The sequence below is a fragment of the Bombus pyrosoma genome, linkage group LG8 (assembly GCF_014825855.1).
Source record: "Bombus pyrosoma isolate SC7728 linkage group LG8, ASM1482585v1, whole genome shotgun sequence".
Lineage (NCBI taxonomy): Eukaryota > Metazoa > Arthropoda > Insecta > Hymenoptera > Apidae > Bombus > Bombus pyrosoma.
This window is the reverse complement of record NC_057777.1, coordinates 10,128,968-10,150,370: the sequence shown is the minus strand read 5'-3', so window position 1 is coordinate 10,150,370 and position 21,403 is coordinate 10,128,968.

Here is a 21,403-nt window from a genome sequence, read left to right as displayed (position 1 = left end):
TCGTCTCACGCAATCGCCAACCCCGTCCAGGAACTCCTCAAACGCGACCAGGCCACTGTTCGGGGAGACATATATGTCCACCACCACCATCCCAGCACATCCGATCGCTGCATACCCCTTGCCCTGCTCGAGCGGGATCGCTGCGGCGGGTGTGGCCGGTGCTGACGTCCACGTTATAGTGACTAAGTCGTCCAGGTCTCCGACCCAGTTAGGTGCGTCTAGTATACGATAGGTCCCGGCGTAACACCGTGTGTTCTCCTGACGGACACACCCGGCTTTTCCTCATTGCTCTTTCCGGAGGACCTCGATCTCCTTTTCTAGTACCTCCACCCGCATCTTCGCCATTCTGGCAGTTCCAGTGCCGTAGGCGGGCCCCGTCCTCCTTGTCAGCTCCATCGTGCCCGCGGGAATGGTGCTCGCTGCCTCCTTTAAGGTCTTAATGTAGGTGTTTTTTAAGTTGGATGATGTTGTCACCACCTTCATTATCTCCTCTACTCGCCGAATTAGTTCGGCTCCTATATCCGCTGTGGAAAATGTTCTCATCTCCAAGATCAGTTCCATAGGTATGTCTGGGGCTGTGGGTGTCAGCTTCCTTTTTCTTCCCCTGGACGTCTCTGATGAGGATGGGGCCTCATAGGCCATCAACTCTTCGACGTCCGAACTCGCACTTCCCTGCGAGTTTCCTGCCATGGTGTTTCTTGCGTCTGATTCGGCGCTTAGAGCCATGACCAGATCAATGCTGAACCCTCTGGTTTATCCATCCTATTTGCGATTCTCATGGATTTCCTGGTTATCTTTGATGCAGGCTCCGTTCTTTCCTCCATATACTGCTTTCTACTAGTAGTATTCTCCTCATCGGACGCGGGGGCCCGTCCGGTGGCCTTCAACATAGAGGGGTCTTGCGCGCACGTGCTCTCGGGTAGTTTTCGAGATGGCCCGTGCGGCGGCTCTGCTGTCGCGCGTCGCAAAATGTCTGCGTTTGGCCACACGTGCCTCGAGGCGTACCCGTGAGGAGGCGCTGCCGGCGCGCGTCCTAAGCTGTCTTCCTTACTGCTTCGTCGACAGGGCTGAATTTTTTCTCTTACTTTCCTGTCCCATCCAGTCCTTTCCTCGCCAATTATCTTGCGCACTTTGCACACACGCACTGGCACAACACTCTGGTTCACTTTTTTGTTGCCTTTCCTTATTTCACTCTAATTTAGTCTGCAGGGTACGGAACGACGTAAACGCGTCCTCCCTGCATGCCGCCATCTTTCACTCCATTTCCAGGTTAATGTATATTAAAATATCGAATCATATTATTAATACATATAAGTATATTTAATATATTTTTTGTGCAACATTGGAATCGTCTACATGCAAATTAAAAATGTGTATTCATTTGTTTCGAGCATTATTTGGATCTGAAATATGTAATTTGTAATGGATGAAAGTTAATATTTTAGAATAAAGTAGTTACATAATTTTTCTGAAAAGATAAAAAGTTGTCTATTCGCAGGTTTTGAAATAATATAGATAGTTTGGAAGATTGATATAATTAAATTTATATTATGGAAGGAGAAAAATACAATTATTCTGCGAATCAGTATATAATATTTTACCTTGGAAATAAAACAAGATATATTTTGCAGAGCATAAGAAGTAACTACGTTGATATAAATTCATTATTTTTTTAGATACTTCTAATACTTTTCATCGATGAAATATCAAGCTTAACGCCTGAAAAAGAGGCGTATTTATGGTGAAGCAATTTGTTTGCCTGTTTGCCGTATTCGTGGTAACTGTTGGGTTACACGTTTCTGTGGACTGATCCTTTTATCCACGTAAAGGATAACACGCTTGTAAACATCTAACGTGAAGCTCCTTTATCAACGTCTATAAATCAAAACCGTCGGTAGTGTCCCGATAAGTGAAATATGGTTTATAAGTTAAAGCGTCTAGATTTGTCAGGCAGATAATTTTACCGACGAGATTTCTTCAAGATTGATAGGAAATATATTAGGTTGCTTGAACATGATCGAAACTTCTACATTGTATTACTTCGCAAGAAAAGAAGTCAAGGAGGGTCTTATCGTTATTTGAATCGTAATATAGGTTGCTCCATAAAATATTTTGTAATTTTGGCTATTTTGTTTGTATATTGTTTTCCGATTTCCAAGTTGAGATACAGTAGAACCCCGATTTTTCGAACAGAGGTGGATTTATATTGTCCGTTTCGATAGTGGTTTGTGCACAAAATACAAGTAATGTTTTGAAAATATTTTGTCGTTGGTTATAAAAATATATAGAACAAAAAAAACATAGTTCTCAACTAAAAATACAAGCGGTATCTTCACAGAGCTTTTCAAGATCATTCTAAGGTAAAATAAATATTGACACGATATGCTTCTCTCGAAATCCTACATTTATTTCAAACATTTTTTTTTATCATCCGTAGTTTTTGAGATATTTACGTGTTTCCAGAGGAAGCGGGCATGCCGTATATGTATCTACTCTAACAGATACTGAAATCTGTATTATTAATTATCACCACCTCATTCGCGTATACGCACAGACCTTTCTGGCAACGATATTTCTAGCGACGGCCAAAGGAACTATCCGTTAATCATCGCAAAACGCTGATGGGATAGAGATGTTTCGTTGGAACACCTTACATTGCACCGTGGGCACGACATAACATTGAAACGTACGTCTTAACGAGACCGTCTACGCGCTATTCGTCACCAACCGGTACGTCATACTGCCTCTACGTGACGGTCCGTGCCGTATAGTATAAATCCATCTTAATTCTTACTCCAACATGCGTCTATTATCCGAACGATATTAGGTGATAAAAGAAAATAATATTCTAAATATGCTTAACTACATCATACTCTCTGTATATTCCTTAATTTGGTTATCGTTCTCAATTTATCATTAGACATGTATGTAAGTGATGAAGAGATTATATATTGAGAGAATTAAAGGGAAATTTAACGATAGCAAAAACAACGATGACCTGTGAATCAGAAGCATTCATATAAGCGCAAAAATAAGTTCGCAGAACTACTAATTTAAAGCAAAACTTTTAATTTGTTATTTCAGAGAGATTGAAAAATCAAATTAGAAGGCCAAGAAGAAAATAATTGAGACATACTTGCGCGATAAATTATCATTTTTCATATAAAACGCAGTCTCAATTACAGCTGTTCGATTATCCGAAAAATTCGTTTATCAGCTTTTCTGTAATTAATTAATTCGGATAATTGAGCTTTTATTGTATTAACCTGTTCCATAGAAACTTCTGTATTTTTCACCGCGTTGTTTGTATATTGATTTTCGATGTTTTAGAGATAAACATATACACTATCACATTTCAGGGAAAAGGGAATTTTTTCATTATTATACTTATATATTAATTATTGTTTAACAGATCAAACAATTTTCCTGACAGTTACATAATCGGCGACACATTTTCGAAACAGTCTTTGTTCACAATGTTGCACGTGCAAGCACAAACGTCAGGAAAGCAACTCTCCCGTTTCCATTTTATTCATATTGCTTCACGTGGACCTAACCTTAAATATCCGTCTGTATTATTCTCACGATGCAGGTGTCGGCGGTTGTTCAGCCACAAACTCGCATCGAACAAACGTTTCGTCAACTTGACCTAACTGTGCTGCGAGGCTTGTAATTGATAAACGAGCCGATCGTGCGAATATTCGCGACATCCCTCGATCTCGACGTAGAAACCGCCTCCATCGACCTTTGAACTCCAAGTATATACATGAGACGCTGCCGTTGTGTAACTTATGGCGATTGATATGTGGCTACAGGAGAGTTAACCCTTTACTGATTGATTCTGTATAGTACATATGTTGCATCGAAATATTTAACTCTAGAACTATCAATCTGTAACGCGTGTATTCAAAGACATTTTAGGTTACATATTGGTGGAAAATTTGCGGAAGGGTTTGCAATAATTATTACTTAAAAAATATTTGATTACAAATTTATTTTATCTTAAAATAATAAAATATACTTCATGAGGATATTTTCTAAACAGAGGCAAAGCAAAGTGTTATGAGCGTTGAAAGTGTTTGTATAATAATAAATGTAAATGGGTTTGTATAAATTTGTATAAATCCTACATAAATTTTTTTGTAATATATAACGTTGAAACTAAAAATTTTTAATAAATAAATATGCAAGGATTGAAAACAAGTATATCATTGATTTTGACTCTTCAAAATTAGCTGTGCAGAATCTCTTTATTATATAACTTATATAAAAAGTCGAGCTTCCTAAAGTCATTATTTTATGATTTTATGTCGGTCACTAACGAGTTTTGAATTAAATCTTATATTAATTTGCAACAACTGAAATTTCATGCTTCGCTAAAACCAATTTATTACGTTTTATAAAAAAAGTTAATAAGGAATTGTATTTCATAGAATAACTTCGTCTGTACTAATACGTTTGTTCATTAGTCTACACGTATTCATATACGTATACATATATATAATCATAATTTTATTTAAATAAGAGCTCATATTTTTTAAATTTTAGCAAAAGCATCTACAGATATTTTTGATAATTTCAAGAACAGGAAGTTTACAATTCGTCGTTTTGATAGGTTTGGAAGTTCTTATTTTAAAGCAGCGAGGTATGTTCTTGACCTGAATCCACTTTCGATTTCTTTAGCAAGATTATGAGAAAAAGAATGTAAAAGTCAACAGAAGTACATAGTATAATAAAACGAACAACGCAGATATAAATAGCGATCTACTAAATTGTTTTGAGATAACAACAAATTATTACAGACCTCGAATACATATAAGCGTCCATAAATCTCAACAGGAAAGGAATATTTTTCAACATATACGTATAGGTGTTCTTACTTAGGTCAGAAAATAGATTTTGTTCAATGCATATAGTTCGCAGGGTCGAAATGATTAATGGTACTAGCATAAATGTTTGTGAGATTAAAATTTTCAAAATTCTTTCGATCTTAATTTCTTCGAATTAAATTGAAACATCAATTCCTTTATTTAGAGATAATAATCACATTTACTGGTCAAATCTATTATATTTTTTAATTTATCGTTAACTCGGAAATTTTTCAATAAAAATAATGACTAATGGTAAAACCTGTTACATATAACTTTACTTTAATTTAATTACAAATCATTCAACAGAAGTAGGTTACAGTTATGATAGAATCTAGATTACAATATTACGGGATTTTCCCAAAGTTCCAAAGGAAGGCTCCGGTGTTCTTTCATCTCCGACATATATATATGGCGGTGATGAAGGAACACCGGAGCCTTCCTTGGGAACCTTGGGAAAATCCCGTAATATTGCAATTTAGATTCTACCGTAGCCATAATTAAACAATTATCATTCAACCTGAGTGTACTTATTTGGGATCCGTGACAATGAGCTTGGGATCGAGGCGACAACCAGTCGCCAACGTAGCCGCGGTCAAGGGATGAACGTTTGTTTAACAAAGACCTTATTCGCCGGGTAAGGTGGTCGCCAGATGCCGATGCGTTTCCGCAGTGCATGTTCAGCTAGCCTGAGGACCCGTTGTAAATCTTAAGATTTAGTTAATTACAAGTCCTTCAAACAGAAAACAGTCTTTGTCCCAACTACGGGAAGATAGGGGAAACCTANNNNGGAGATTGACCAATTAACAGCAACGTCAATTTCCCTCACTTTCCGAACGGAGGCTTTCTCCACGAATCCGATGATCTCGTGCCCTTGGGCACACCCCGTCATAGTTTTCCTCGGTGGCATCATCGCAACGAAAATTCATTCCTGCTCGCGACTTTATTAACGAAAAAGGAATAACGTCTTCGCGATGTGTTAACCAAGGCTCGGGCTTAGATTTTGTGAGAGCATACGTCTACTATCCCGTTGACCGCGTATTCCTTATCGAACCTAGGATCATTGCCATTAGCGTCTCGAGTATCTAATTACCACGGTTACTTGTCGATATCTGTAACAATCATACTTGCTCTAGTCAATATCTTCTCTATTGCATAATGACAATGTCTAATCACAACGAAGGTTCCTTTCACGCCCCTAACCCCAGCTCGAATCATAACGCTTCTCCGACATATATATATATATGTCGGAGATGAAAGAACACCGGAGCCTCTCTTCGGAACTTGGGGAGAATCCCGTAATATTGTAATCCGAATTTTACCATAGCCATAATTAAATAATTGTCATTCAATCCGATTGTGTTTATTCGAGATTTGTAACAATGAACTTGGGCCCGAGGCGACAATCAGTCGCCAACGTAGCCGCGGTCAAGGGATGAACGTTTGTTTAACAAAGGCATAGAGTAACCGTATAGCTCTCCTTGAAAAAATACAGCAGCGGCACGCGGCAGTAAGCACTCCAACGGATTCTGTCCCGTGGCTTGCTACACAAAGACCGCATCCTTTGAACAAGATGATTGCCAGATGTCGATGCATCTCCATAGTACGTATTCAGCTAGCCTAAGGACCCGCTATAAATCTTAGAATTTATTTAGCTGAGGTTCGTCAAACTGACAAACAGTCTTAGTCTTCGCAGCTACTAAATTTGTCACCTACTGCGGGGAGATATGAGAAATCTTCTTTTCTCACGTACGACGCTTTCGCTAACAACTCTCTCTCAAGGGTGGCTAGCATCCTTTTCTAACCAGCGACATGGAAATTGACCAATTAACAACCACGTCAATTTCCCTCACCTTCTGAACGAAGGCATCGCTCCACGAATCCGATGACCCCGTGCCCTTAGACACACCCCGTCATAGTTTTCCTCTGTGGCATCATCGCGACGGAAAGGCATTCTCTTGTGCGACCTCATCGACGAGAAAGTATAACGTCTTTACGAATTTTCCACGTTTTGATAACCAAGAGTCGGATTTAGAGTTTGTGAGAATATACATCTATTATCCCGTTGACCGCGGATTCGTTATCGGACCTTAGGCCATTGTCACCAGTGTCAAATCCCCGCGATCGCTTATTAACTCTGTAAACCCATACTTGTGCTAATAAAAGACACTTCGATTGTACAAGAAAGATGCATAGTTCCAGTGAAGAGTCATTGCTTGCCCAATACCTTCCCTCCGGTGACGACTCGGGCCCTTATGACGAGGCCAACCCGACATCAGAAGTGGGATACGAACCGGTTATGCCGGTACGCCAAGTTAGGGGCCTGATGCATGATCTCCTACAGAAGCTAAAACAAAAACGGGGAAGGAGTGCGGAACGAAGGAAAGTTTCGCTACCACGTTTCAACCCCGAAGTTTCCGGCGCCGACCCGGTCGCCTGGTGCGCAGCGGTTAGCCTGCTTATGAAGGACAACCCTTTACGAGACAGCGAGTTATATTCCGCCTTGAATCGTGCTTTGGAGGGGTCCGCAGCGCACTGGATTACGCAAGTAATGGACGGTGAGGAAATTACCTGGCCAAGGCTGAAGGAACAGTTCATCGCGCATTTCGGGGGCCAGGAGACAGCATCGTCATCGGTAATAAAGTTGTCCAGGGAACGACGACAGGAGAACGAATCCCTAGGAGCATTTTGTAGTCGTATCCGTTCCCTCCTGAATATGAAGTGGCAACATTTAACAAAGGAAGAGATAGTCAACGCCACCGCTCTCTATCTGCTGAGCTCGCACGACCAACGCTTAAAACGGTTGGCGCTCACGAGCGACATCAGGACGGCGGATCAATTTCTAAAAGAAACGAGAGCTTTTTCTTACGAGGAGGAACCGACGTCTTCGCCGGGAAATTCATCAGCGGGCCCCGAAGCGAAGCGACGCAAACTGCCGAACCACCGGGTTAGGTGCCTGTACTGTGGTATTCACGGACATAAAATAACTGAATGCCGCAAGAGGATACGGATCGAAAAGCAGAAGCATACGCAACGCCCGGAAGAAAGCCAACCAGCTACATCGTCCAAGGTGTCCTGTTTCAAGTGTCGCGCGGAGGGCCACATCGCGCCTGACTGTCCGCTACGGCAGAAGAAAAAATCTAACTCCAATAACGAACGTCCAGTCGACTCCTGCGTGGTGGAGTCTCCAACCGGTAGATTAAGTCATCGTGGTGAGTCGTTCCAACTTCACTTCGATTCCGGAGCCGAATGCTCGCTAATTAGAGAATCCGTTGGAGTGTTTACTGCCGCGTGTCGCTGCTGTATTTTTTCAAGGTGAGCTATACGGTTACTCTATGACTTTGTTTAGGTAAACGTTTATCCCTTGACCGCGGCTACGTTGGCGACTGATTGTCGCCTCGGGCCCAAGCTCATTGTTACAAATCTCGAATAAACACAATCGGATTGAATGACAATTATTTAATTATGGCTATGGTAAAATCCGGATTACAATATTACGGGATTCTCCACAAGTTTCGAAGAGAGGATCCGGTGTTTTTTCATCTCCGACATATATATATATATATATATAGAGAGAGAGAGAGAAATAATAATAATAAATAATAATACATATAAGTAATAATAATAAAAATAATAATAATAAAAGAAAAATAAATTTAAAAAAAGTAAAAACTATGTAACTACCATACAGTGTTAAAAGAACATGTTAAACAATTTTTCAAATAAATTCATTGACAACTTTCTTCGTAATTTCGAATAACTAGACATTCTTCGTTACAGGGGATTTCATTAATAACTTTTACAAATAGTAATTTAGCAACTTTATTACTTAATCCGATTTGACAGATACGAGGAGCGGATTAGCACAGAATGTCATTTTCTAGATCAAATTGGAAATAATGTTCTTTCCGTCAGTCATTTGCTTCTTTCTTTTATTTTTAACTATTTGCATTCGTCGGCATCAATTTCAGTGGGCGTTCTATTAAACCACCGCAAGAATTAGAAATGCTCTAGATTTTATCGGTCGCGAATCTTTTTTTCCATTACGGTGCAAGCAATGTTAAAAGATCTGTCGCAATTCAAATATTAATAGACGTGGGCAAATACAGAAAACATGATTTTTCCACAAAAAAGAAAAAATGCTAAAAATAATTGGGAACTAAAACAAATTAGAATTTCTAATAGTAGTATTGTGGGACAGGCTTATGCATTATTTATATAATATATTTGAAAAATGATTACTTGAATAACGTGTTATCTTATTTAGCTATACATCATTTTGAACTAATTGTGAATATGAAATTGCGGCAGAAATACAAATTACCTTACAGTGCCTCACGAACACAAACAAATTTACCACAATATGGATATTTTTCAAGAACAATTTTGAGTATATTATTTTGAGAATTTGATATTGTAAAAATTCAAGTGGAAATTAGTTCATTTAAATAAAATAACAGATAATCCCACCATAATCTCTTATGTGAGATTACTTTTTATATTATTTGAATGATTTAATTAATTTAAGTATGAAATTATTCCAAAATGATTTATTTGAATTTTACGCAAAATGAAGTTACAGCAAAATAATAGCAAAATAATTAATTATTTTACATTGTTACTTTTTATTTCATTCCAAATAAAATGTGCCTAAGCCTGATTATGAATTTACATTACAGTTCTAATGCATTCGAATCTATAAACTATTATTTGGCTTATGTTAGAATATATGTATAATTTATAGAATATATAAATCGTGAGAGCTACAAACACCTATAGAAATAGGGCAGTTGAAATTTCATTTTTTGCTAAACCATCCACTTTGATCACTTTATTCACAAACTCTAAATTCATTAAACGATTCATTCCCAACCTAAAATCTCAATCGATCCGTAAATCCATTATTTGCCCCTTGTTACACGTTCCTTGTCCAAACTTGACTCACTCAACCTTTTTAGTTAACGGAACAAGATGGAACAAGAAAAGCAGCATTTGAAGAACAAACAACGAAGAAGCACGGAGCGGGAGCTAAATAACAGCGGTGAGAACTTGGTCGAAGGAGGTGGAAAAATTCGTGGCACGTCGGAAGCTGAGGATTCGATAAATTCATGGGCTTTCGAGGAGGGTAAATGACGAGACGTGCCAACAGCGCGATGCTGGAATCGCTTGGAGCCGCGTGCGTGCTCGACCCGACGATAAATTAATTCTTGCCAGTGAACGACGCGATGCCTTTTGAACACACGCCAGTGGCTTGGATCGATTCGAACCACCCCTTTAAGGAAACGCTTTGAACTCACCTTCTCGGTGGGATACTAGACCATGGAGTGGACAGGTGTCGGATGTACATACAGTGTACGACAAAATAATAAGAGGCTTTACATACGATGAGCCATTCAGAAGAGACATTGATCAACTCCAAAATTGGAAAATAAAGAAAGGTGGTTATATTATAAACATTATTCTTTAAATTTATCTTGGACTTTACTATCTATTATTTATATCATCTCCTTACAACGAATTTATGGAAGTAAGTCATTTGTTTTTTTACGGATCGAACATCAATCGTGTAAATATCTTAACATCAACCGGTTGAACAATGAGATTAAGAAATTGACTTGAAGTGGAGTTGACCAGTTGGTCTTCTGAGAAACTTATATGTAAAGACGACATACAATACGTTTACATGATGTAGAAGTATCGCGCTAAGATTACTAAACCAATTAAAATAAATCGTGTCAAACTTTGTTGTTTTTGGAAAGTGTTTGCCAGTGTTTTTGATGAAATTAATGTTTACTTTTATTGAGACAGAAACATGATTACATGCGATAGATCATAATTGTGGAACCTGTTATGAATATGTTATGCGTGTTATATCAGACACATTGTTTCATTAGTACTGTGATAAGATCCGACTATCGTGATTATATCGGTAATATTTGAAACAAATAAGAAAATGCACATAAAAGATACAAGATAATATATATATTAATAGTATAAATGTATATTTCACAGAGGTCACAAAAGTACTTAAATAATCAATTATCCATTATACATGCTTATCTTTAACACTTATTATATGTTTAAGATGGTTACTCGCGTTGCATAATAATTTTTCATTAAATACATATTTGCACAAAATTCATATAATGTTACATAATATGACCATAACAGCCATACACCTCCATTTCCTCTCCATTTTTACTTTTCATTCATTTTCATTCATTTTATGAACATTTCATAAAAATTTCATTTTTCTTTCCTTCATATTCAAGTACTCTTTAATTTTTTCTTTTCTGTGCGAACGTTCACTTCGTTGCAATTCGACGTAAAACGGATGTGATCTGTAGAATTCATAAAACGCATAAAGCAATCGAACGAAAAAATGTCGAATCGTTTGATGGAAGTTCTTGAAAGCGATTTTCAGTACCCATATCATGTTGGATGAATACACCGAACCACGAGATCTGATGAAAGTTTATGAAACGTCGTTTCGGAACGACTGTCGGGCGGAAATTGATAAATCCTTGCTGGTAATTGCTATACTTAATCGTTGCGTGTTTACCCCATCAAAGATCGATACCGAATAGTTTAATCAACGATAAATTTGTTCTGAGTAGATGTAATTTAATTTGCTTTACGTAATTAGAAAAGTTGAAGCAAGTAAAGTGTTGTGGTTTTACCAAGCACGAAGAAAGTAGAAAAATTATCTTCTTTAAGAAATAAATATCTGTATATTAATATGAGAATTAGAATTCATTAATAAAATAAATTTTAAATACTTATTTTACTTTATTAAATGATTTTCTTTCATTTCCTAAATTTTGATTTCCTTTAATAACGATCATTGCGTATTAGAATTAACGAAATAAATAAATATTATAATATTATTTTCAAATAATTGAAATATTTAACTCCTTTTAATGAAGCTGTCAAAAATTAGAATTTGTTATAACGTAAAATTTAAAATACTTATTCCTTTACTTTACTAAGTAATTTCCTTTCATTTTATAGATTTCAATTTTTCTTATATAGTCATTATATTCATATATAATAGGCATTACATAATTAATGAGATAAATAAATATTATTTTCTAATATTTGAAATATTTATCTCCTCTTTCTGAGATTGTTAAAAATATAATTTTAATTTTCATCACTTCTTTCAAGGCTATGAATTTATAAGAAATTTATAGATTCCTATAAATTCATGTATGGAAAAATATATCGTCAACTTATGAATCTTTTTGTGTATGTGTACGCGCGCGCTCGCGCGTTCCGTATAAATACTTGTCATTCAATGTTTGTTGTAAGATTTTAATAGGAAATATATTAGAATAATTTAAAAAAATTATCTAATCCAGTGCGACACATAGCAAAAAATTTAAAATACACATGTTGCCTATTTTCATCAATGGTTCGCACACGAAATTTCAAATTTAATCGATAAGAATCAGTATTTGACAAAGAGAATAAAAACATGTTTCTAAAGTTCAAATTTGATATATACTACTTAAGCAGCCACTTCTTATCAAAAATTTACAAGATATCATTTTTCGATAAAAAATTTAAACAAAATTCTTTCCTACGATCAACATTTTTCAAGATATTTAAAAGATATGCTTTTAATTTTTAACTTTGAAAGTTGTTTTTATTTCTTTAATATCGATGCTTGTAAATAAAGAAAAGAGAGTACCATTTTATTATTCATTGAACTCTGTGAGTAACGACTAACGAAACATTCCTCTTTGAATTAGCTCTCAAATAAATTTTGCTAAAATCAGTACGTGTGGACTGACTATGTTTTCTCGTTAGAACTGAAAGAGTTGTGTCATGTACCAAGACATTGAATTTTTAGTAACTTACACAATTGATAAAAAATGGAAACTATGAAACTTTATTATATTGAGTCACTTTTGGAAAGTTTGTGTCGATTTTCGGTAGGTGGCTTAGGAGGACAGGTCTAAATATATCAGAATGATCGACAACAAATGATATGTGTACATATTCTAAAAGATGATATTTCAGGCATCTTTAGAAAAAAGTTTGATTAGAATACATTAACTTTTGTTAGTTTTATACGTTCTTAAATATGGAAGAAAACAAATTGCACTATAGGCATTTGATGCCGGAAAGGCAAAAATGTCACAAAAGTAGCCACTTCAAAAGCCGGTCTTCATTAGAAAGTTATGCTCTGTGTCTGGTGGGACCGGAAAGAAATTCTGTATTACGAGCTTCTACAAAATAACCAGATGATAAATTTGGAAAAATATTGCTCGCAATTAGACGAATTAAAGACAGCAGTTGAACAAAAACATTCAGAGCTGGCGAATCGAAAGGGTGTCGTGATTCATCAGGACAATGAGTAGCCTCGTGTGTCTTTGACTACTCGACAAAAGCTGTTGGAACTTGGTTGGGATGTGCTACCACACCCACCGTATTCACCAGACATTGTACCCTCAGATTTTTACTTATTTAGGTCATTACAAAATTGCCTTAATGGCAAGAACTTTAATTCTTTGAACGATATAAAAAAATCACAGTGAAAAGTTTTTCTCCGAAAAAGCTGAGAGGTTCTGGAGGTTCTCATCAAGTTACGTGAAAGATAGAGAAAGATAGAGAGGTTGTAGGACAAAATAGTACCTATATAATTCAATAAATGGATATCGGAATTTAAATGTGCTGCGATTGAATTTTCTGTAAAAATCGGAACAAACTTTCCGTGCGAGCCAATGGAAGAGCTCGTTCTCAGAAATTCATGGATTGCATGTTCCTTTGTTTTCTATCGTGAAACGGAAGGGATTGTACAATATGTGAAGCAGGAAAATGAAGCGGAAGATTTCAAAAGAGAACATTATTGACAGTCACTGCTCACAGAGTTTAATAACTAATAAAATGATATTTTCTTCCTTTTCTTTTAACATTATAATACTAACACATGGTTGGCTATAATGTTCAATGCAAAAGAGTTTATTCGCCTGAAAATAATGGATCACCGATTCTTTCACCTTCGACTCTTTCGAAATTATTGACTTACAAATTATAAACGATCGAGAATAAAACTTAACAATTTCCAGTTCTCAAAGCACTATCAAACTGTATATTTTGATAGAAAAAGAACATTTTAAACAATCTTCATTATTTTATATTATCTATGAATTCCATTTAGAGTTTATAAATGCTAAACGATATAGTTATTAATAGACTGTTAATGTAATTGCACAGGGTTGTGATTTTTGGAATACAAGAGGTTATATAGGGTGTCACATTGGTATCATAAAACATTGTTAGGATATTCTGTGAGTAAAGATAAAAATAAAACGTTATAAACTTACACAGATTTTATGGAAAAGTTATAATAAAAATACGCAATACTATCGGGCTTACTTTTTGTCCAATAAAACGTAGAGGTGTTGAAATATTTTTCCATATGTAAATTTCTGGTGGCGTAATATCTGATGATCTTAGATACCAAAAAATCAAACCACCTCGACTTTTATCGTTGAGATTTATTCCGTTATAACCCAAAACCAATCTGTTAAAACAAATTTGTTGTCATTTCGTATTTTTATTGTAACTTTTTAATAAACCTCTTATGAGTCTATTTTAACACGACATTTTCTTCTTATTTTTATTTATAGAATATATTGACGTCATCTTGCAGGAAAAGAACACCTTGTAACGACTTAGGAAGTAAGCATAACGTTATTCGTAAGAGATAGGAAATGTTCACGCGCTTGTGAATTTGTGTTATCGCCAAGATATGCAAATTCGTGTAACTTAAAAATTCGCAATGCGTTAAATATGTAAAATATACGCGTATCCAGTATGTAATAGCCATAAAAATAGGTGAAACATTTTTTTTCACAACATACTCCGGCTTATCTAAGTATTTATTTATATTCTTACATATCTGTGCATAATTTTTCGTAATTAAGCTTGTTTTAACGTACTACACATGGTTTACTATATGAAATAAATTTTACAAAGAATTTAGAAAAACCACTATCTTTTAACAATCATACACAATAGGTGTTAAGTCAAATCACATAAACTATGGTTCATCTTGATACGTACTGTGATTAATTTATACGTAGTTTCCTGTGCAGCTAATCTTAAAATTGCGATATTTTTAAAACGATTGTAGATAGAAAAAAATATTGAAGAAAAATTTAATGCTTCGAAATCAGCATAGTAATAATAGTAATTATACATATATATATGAATATATGAGTAATATATGATATGTGAATGAAGGATTATTGAACCATATCAACCAATAAATATCTTCATCTTCCATAAGTAATGAGGTAAGTATGCCAAAAATTACTAGCTTAAAATTTATTTAAAAAATTTATTGATAAAAATTAATTTATTAAAATTTATATAATAAAAATTGAAAAATTTATTACGACTTGTAATTTACGAAATTATTCTAGTACACTATGTTAACAAATGTAAAGACGACAACAAATGGTTCATTCCACTTTCAGCACGTTATTATCTCCTTTAAATTGTTGTATGGAAGATTTACTTTTATTTATCACTACACCGAAATAATTCAGTAAATTTCAAATTGTGATAACTTTTAAGCTAACAATTTGAAGATACCTTATGTGTAAGTACCCTAATACCTGTTTTGCAGAGGAAATAAAAATGCATCAATCCAGTGTGTGTAAGAACATAATATCTATTGTATGTAGGAGGTCATGTTGCTTTTTTTAAATATTACGATGGACAGAAATACAAAAAGTGTTTCAACAAAAATGTTTAATCATCAATCTTGTTATGCATGGGAATTTACTAGTATGAATTACTTGTAACTTATGGCTTTCTAAATTTCATTAGTAACAGTACCAGCTTAATTTTGCAAACAGGTACTGTACGCTTACCCATATTCATATTCGAACATGCACACTACGTTTGTATTTGTTGCTTTGTAGAATTGTACAATTAAACGTTATTGTTAGGAAAACATTATTTTCGTATTTGAGCTACGATAAATGAGCCATATCCTCATAGAGTAGCAATATGATATTTAACTTATCCTCTCTTATACAAAGCAATAAATACAAAGACAATGCTATATCTGAATATTAACGTAAGTAAATGTACATATGTGAACCATTTAATTTCATCCTACAATATTCCATGTCTCCATCTATTCGTGGATACAATAGAGGGACAAAATAGAATACATCGGGCAGATCAAACTGTCATATTTCTTTAGAATTAACGAGGTTCTTGAATAATTAGAGTCTGCAAAAGAACAAAGAACCGTTTGGTAAGAAGCAAACGTTCTAGTATACATATACGTGCCTTCATGCAAGTTTGCCGCCGCTTTCACGGGAAGTTCAACATTCTTAATTACACGGGCTGTAGAACTTTAAAGACGCCGTCGGAGGTAAGCCCATCCTCCATAGTTCGCCGAGAATCCTAATTCTCAGGTAGACACAATGATCGCGTTCGCGGCATTAATTTTATAGGGGAACTTTCGTAATTTGACGCAACAACGTCGGTGAGAATGCGATAGTATCATCATGCTACCACCATCCTCGAAACTTAATATTACACTCCGTATAAGTAATACCAAAATTTGTCATTAAGCGGGATCCTCAGCTTTCGTTTCACTTGGATTACGTGCTATCGATTTATCGTATTTGAATTAGATTACTTTACAAGATGAAACTTTCATCTTGAAATGGTATTTAATCTTCCGTAGACCGATTCACGATCCAAGGTCTGAACGAAATCTTACATTTAAATTTCTTTGAAAATAATTTTTACTTCTTTAAATAAAATTTTAACAAAAAGGGGAAGGATTAATAACAGCAGTATGTAATCAACATTGACCATATGTCACATATCAATGTATTTAGAATATTGAATTGTTAATTATAAATTAGGTCTAATAGCTTGTATTTCGAACTGAAGTAAAGTTCAGCCTGATTAAGTTATTAAGTTTGTCGTATTGTTACTTTCAACGTAAGTTATGCGACGAACAATCGTACACGGAAGGTTTTCTTAAATTTTTATAAAAATGCCGAATATCCGAAAAGACAGGCAGATATTATATCTTACATATAAACGTAAAGAACTGAGCCTAGAAAAATTCACAAACCGTCAGCGAAGATGAATGGATTACAGTTGACGAAAAAAAGTGGGTCACACATGTAAGTAGTAAACAGAAGGAAAACAAAAGAAAAGTAGAGTATTCACGATACGTAAAGAAATGCTGACTTTGCGTCTGCCGATTACTTCTGCTTGGCTGAACACGGCCCGGAGCGTGGACGCCGGTTAAAGAGCGATATAACCGATACATTTTTCAAGAGGATGTGCTGTTTCCCGTTACGGGGCTGGAAAATGTTTCAGATGTAACTCTTTAACACGATGGCAGTCATGTGAATTTTTCAGGCTTGCTTTCTCGCTTGTTTTTACATCATATACTGCAATGTTACTATTGGCTTGGCAACTAAGTGATTGCGGATTTTGTCATTAGGTGGTATTGACAAAGTCCGCAATCACTTAGTTGCCAATCTAATACAATGTACAAGTTCATCCACTTCGAATCTTCACGTTGTTTTCAAATATAAAAAATTTAAAGAGCGAAGCATACAAACTTTTAAAATAACTTAGTGTAAATAATAAACTGAATAATCAAGAGATATTTATTTCTAATATAATTTTATTATAATTTAAATTTTAAACGATAATTCTAGATTAAAATAATACCATTTGTGCAAACACATCAAGGAATTAAAAATTATCATTCAGTATTATTCTAAAATAATAACTTAAGCGACATAAACATATTTATTTATGATACGATTCCAGTGTAATTTGAATACTTATTTAATAATTATGAAGTAATCATTACAGTTCTATTTACACAAACCTGTCCTCAACTAAGAGAATATTGTCCAATAGAATTCCTCGCATTTATTATCTTTTTCTCTATCAATTACTAACAATATCAAGTTTATCTTAGTTTTAAATCGTGTATTAAATTCATATTCGTGAACCAGGTCTATGCGAATTTTTAAACTGTCGAAGATTCAAAGAAATTACTATAATGATGCATATTCGAATAATTCTATAAAAGTGAAATGCATGCTAAATGTAAGGAACATATCTTCTTTCTGCCACGTTTCCTGTATTTTTGAAGAGTAAAATTAATTACAGAACGAATATAAATGCTTGTGCGGTAATGCGAAATTGAAATAAATTAAGAGCGTTAATGAGATTAATGATAATGTAGAAACAAAGCAAATTGAAAGGAAAGAATTAATTAAAGCTCGTCCATAAATAAAGTTCGAAGTGAAAGTCATAGAAGATTTGAATGTATTTATAAAAAGTAACAGCAGCTAATTAATTTAAGAAATTGCATCTTGTTTCTTTTCTGAATATTTTCTATATTTTTAAATAGCAACTTCAGTACTTTTCAATAATATACTGTCCTGATATTTATTCTCTTTCCTTAGCGACATTGAAATATAGAATTTAATCTGATTAATTTTCCATTGTTGCAATGATGAAAAAGGTTGGTAATAATATATTTGGTTTCATTCGTTTCAGATCCAACGATGTAAAATTTCATATCCGTTCGCAAAAGAATTTTTAAAGGTGAGTCAAAAATGCAATTTAATTCAAAGTTTTTTATTTCAAATAATAGGATTATTTTAAATTTTGATTTTTAAAACAGATAAATTAATTAATTAGGGGAACGAAACAAAATATCGAAACCAATGAAACAGATCGATTATTTAGTATAGGAAGCACTCTGTAGCAGATTGCAGAAACCATAGAACACCTATTAAAATGTAGATAATAATATAATTAAGGATAATAATGTACTCTAGACTTTGATCGAACAAAGTAATAAAAACAATTAATTTACATTTTAAATATTAACAGAATATTAATCAATAATTCAAAAACAAAATGATATGTTAAATAATTAACGTTTATACGTCATTTTGAACCGATTCAATCGACAAAATTAAAATTTGAACAGTTTAAAACCACAAACGATGTGTGGTGATAGATCTATTTCGTATCAGGTCTGTGTTAAAATATATTAATATCTTAGCCGAAATTTGGTAAAGAAGTCGGTGAACAAATTAAATTTTTTAAAACGTCAAGTATTTGCATACTTTTTATATTTTACGCTTAAAGGAATGAGAATTGTGCTATAGTGTATTTATACTATATATGTACTACACGTGTACTACATACTTAAAAATGAAAGGCCTATTTAAAGATAAGATTGATTATCGAACGGTAATGTTCCTTCATTTCTATTTTATGATTAATACAACAAAACTTGACTTTTGTTAGTTCGAGAAAGATTGTTAGTTCATTTGGACCTATTAATAGGTTGATGAAAATTCTTATTCTTATTAAATAATACAATTATTTACAGATTTTGATTTTTAAAGGGAAACGATTGATTTTCATATCTCGTTTAAAATAATAGTAGGTTATTTCCTAGCTTTTATGTCTAAGGTATAAGAGAATGAATATCAGAAACCTGGAAAGTGTAGTATTTCTAGCATCAAACAATTTCTTCTTATTTCATCAATCTTGAAAGGAATAGAGACACGAGAACAAAGAAACTTTGAACAGCAAACTCGTGATTAATAAAGGAACGAGATTGCACACTGTCGGCGAATAGCATGAAATGTCTTGGATTAATGAAAGGAAATTTGAATATATTTTAGAAGTACAGCTGTATTAGAATGATTCATTGAATGTTTAAAAGTACAATAAGCTAAAAAACAATCGTAAGAGCTATCCTTTTTGCTCTCGAAATCGATATTGTGTATACGCAATTGTATTTGTATATGCTATTAATTAACTAAACGGGAAATGTAAACTGTGTCCGATAAAACACATCTTAAAATGTAATACATTACGTCTATCTCACGAAGCCATTCAAAAAATTTGTTTCTGTTATGAATATCACACAAGAAATCATTTTTCTCAGAGAGTTAAAAGAATCGACCTTGAAAGGATTAAATAGCAATGGTATAATAAAAATTCACGTAATAATGCTCCAAAATATAATTAAATTTCACTTTATTTAAAAAAACAACTAAGTTTGAAAACAATAATAAAGTATTAATTTTTTTTAGATTTTCACAAATTTAATATTTTGCTTGTATTGGAAAAAAGACGAATAGAAAATAAAAAGGATCGAAAAGGCGTGTATATGAGGGAAATAGAAGGCTACTGAAAGAAAACATAAAAGGAATGGGACGTAAAAATTTGGAGTCATGTTGCAATCAAAGTTCTATGTGCCATTGCATAGCAATATTGATTTACCATTCGTACCATTCTATGAGTATATATACATTTATGGTTTGAATAAAGTCATCTATTGCATTCAATGTCTTTGTCAGCAAATTTATACTTATCCCGCAACTTATAGATCAATAAATTCAATTTTCAAATTATATAGAGTTCAAATTAATCACAGTTTCTGGTACTTACAATTTGTATTATAAATTCAACCTTTATAAACTATACTATATCGTAAGTAATACTATACTTTTTATAAATAATAATAACAAAAATTAATCTATTAATTGTACGATTAAAGTCACCAGCCATTATTTCAAACGAAACATTTTCCAATTTATATTTCCTTTTTACAAAAATAGCTTCATTCTCAGTTCCTTTTACTCGCTTATACACTTCGAAGAGACTGACGGAACATATAGTTTTCGACGTAAAACTTGCGTCTCATATCGTCAATTACAGGCGTCGGGGGTAAATATAAACGGGGCGCTTAATGAAATCGTTCCGCGACTCGAACGATCGCCTTCGCTATGTTATTTTTGTCAAAAGGTTGCACGAGGATTCGTTGCATCTGTTTGCAATATATCAGATCCGAAACAAAATACGTCCGCGAATCTTCTTTGGCGTCTTTTTGGACGACGGCCAACAAACGCAAGCCATTCCATTCGATACAGAGCCCGATAAGTGTTCTCGTTATCCTATTGAGACCGTACAACTGACAAACTCGAGACCAGGAATCGAGAATATTACAATTCGAAACTAACCGTTGAATATGTAGTTGAATCTACTATGATTTGAAATATTTGTACTGCCTGATTGTTGCCAGACTGTAGGTTATTATATATTTACACAAAATTTAAAAGCACAACAATACATAGAATGTATATACAATAGTATGGAAAATATATAGGGTGTACGATGTAAGGATCAGCATTTTTGTAGATACCTTCTTTTTGTCCTATGAAGCGTTCAAGAACCACATTGATCAACTTCATAAGTTGAAATGTACAGAAAAACAATGATGTTACAAACATTATTTTTTAAATTTACCTTGTCATTTATTATTATTTGTGTCACCCTTCTTCACAGTGTAAATTTATGAAAATAAGTTATTTTTTTCTTGAAAATTAAACATTAATCGTGTATTTGTATAACGAAATTAAGAAATTAACAAAAGGTTAAGTTGATCAGTTTGATTCTTGAGAGTCTTATATAGTAACAAAAAATTTGATTATCTC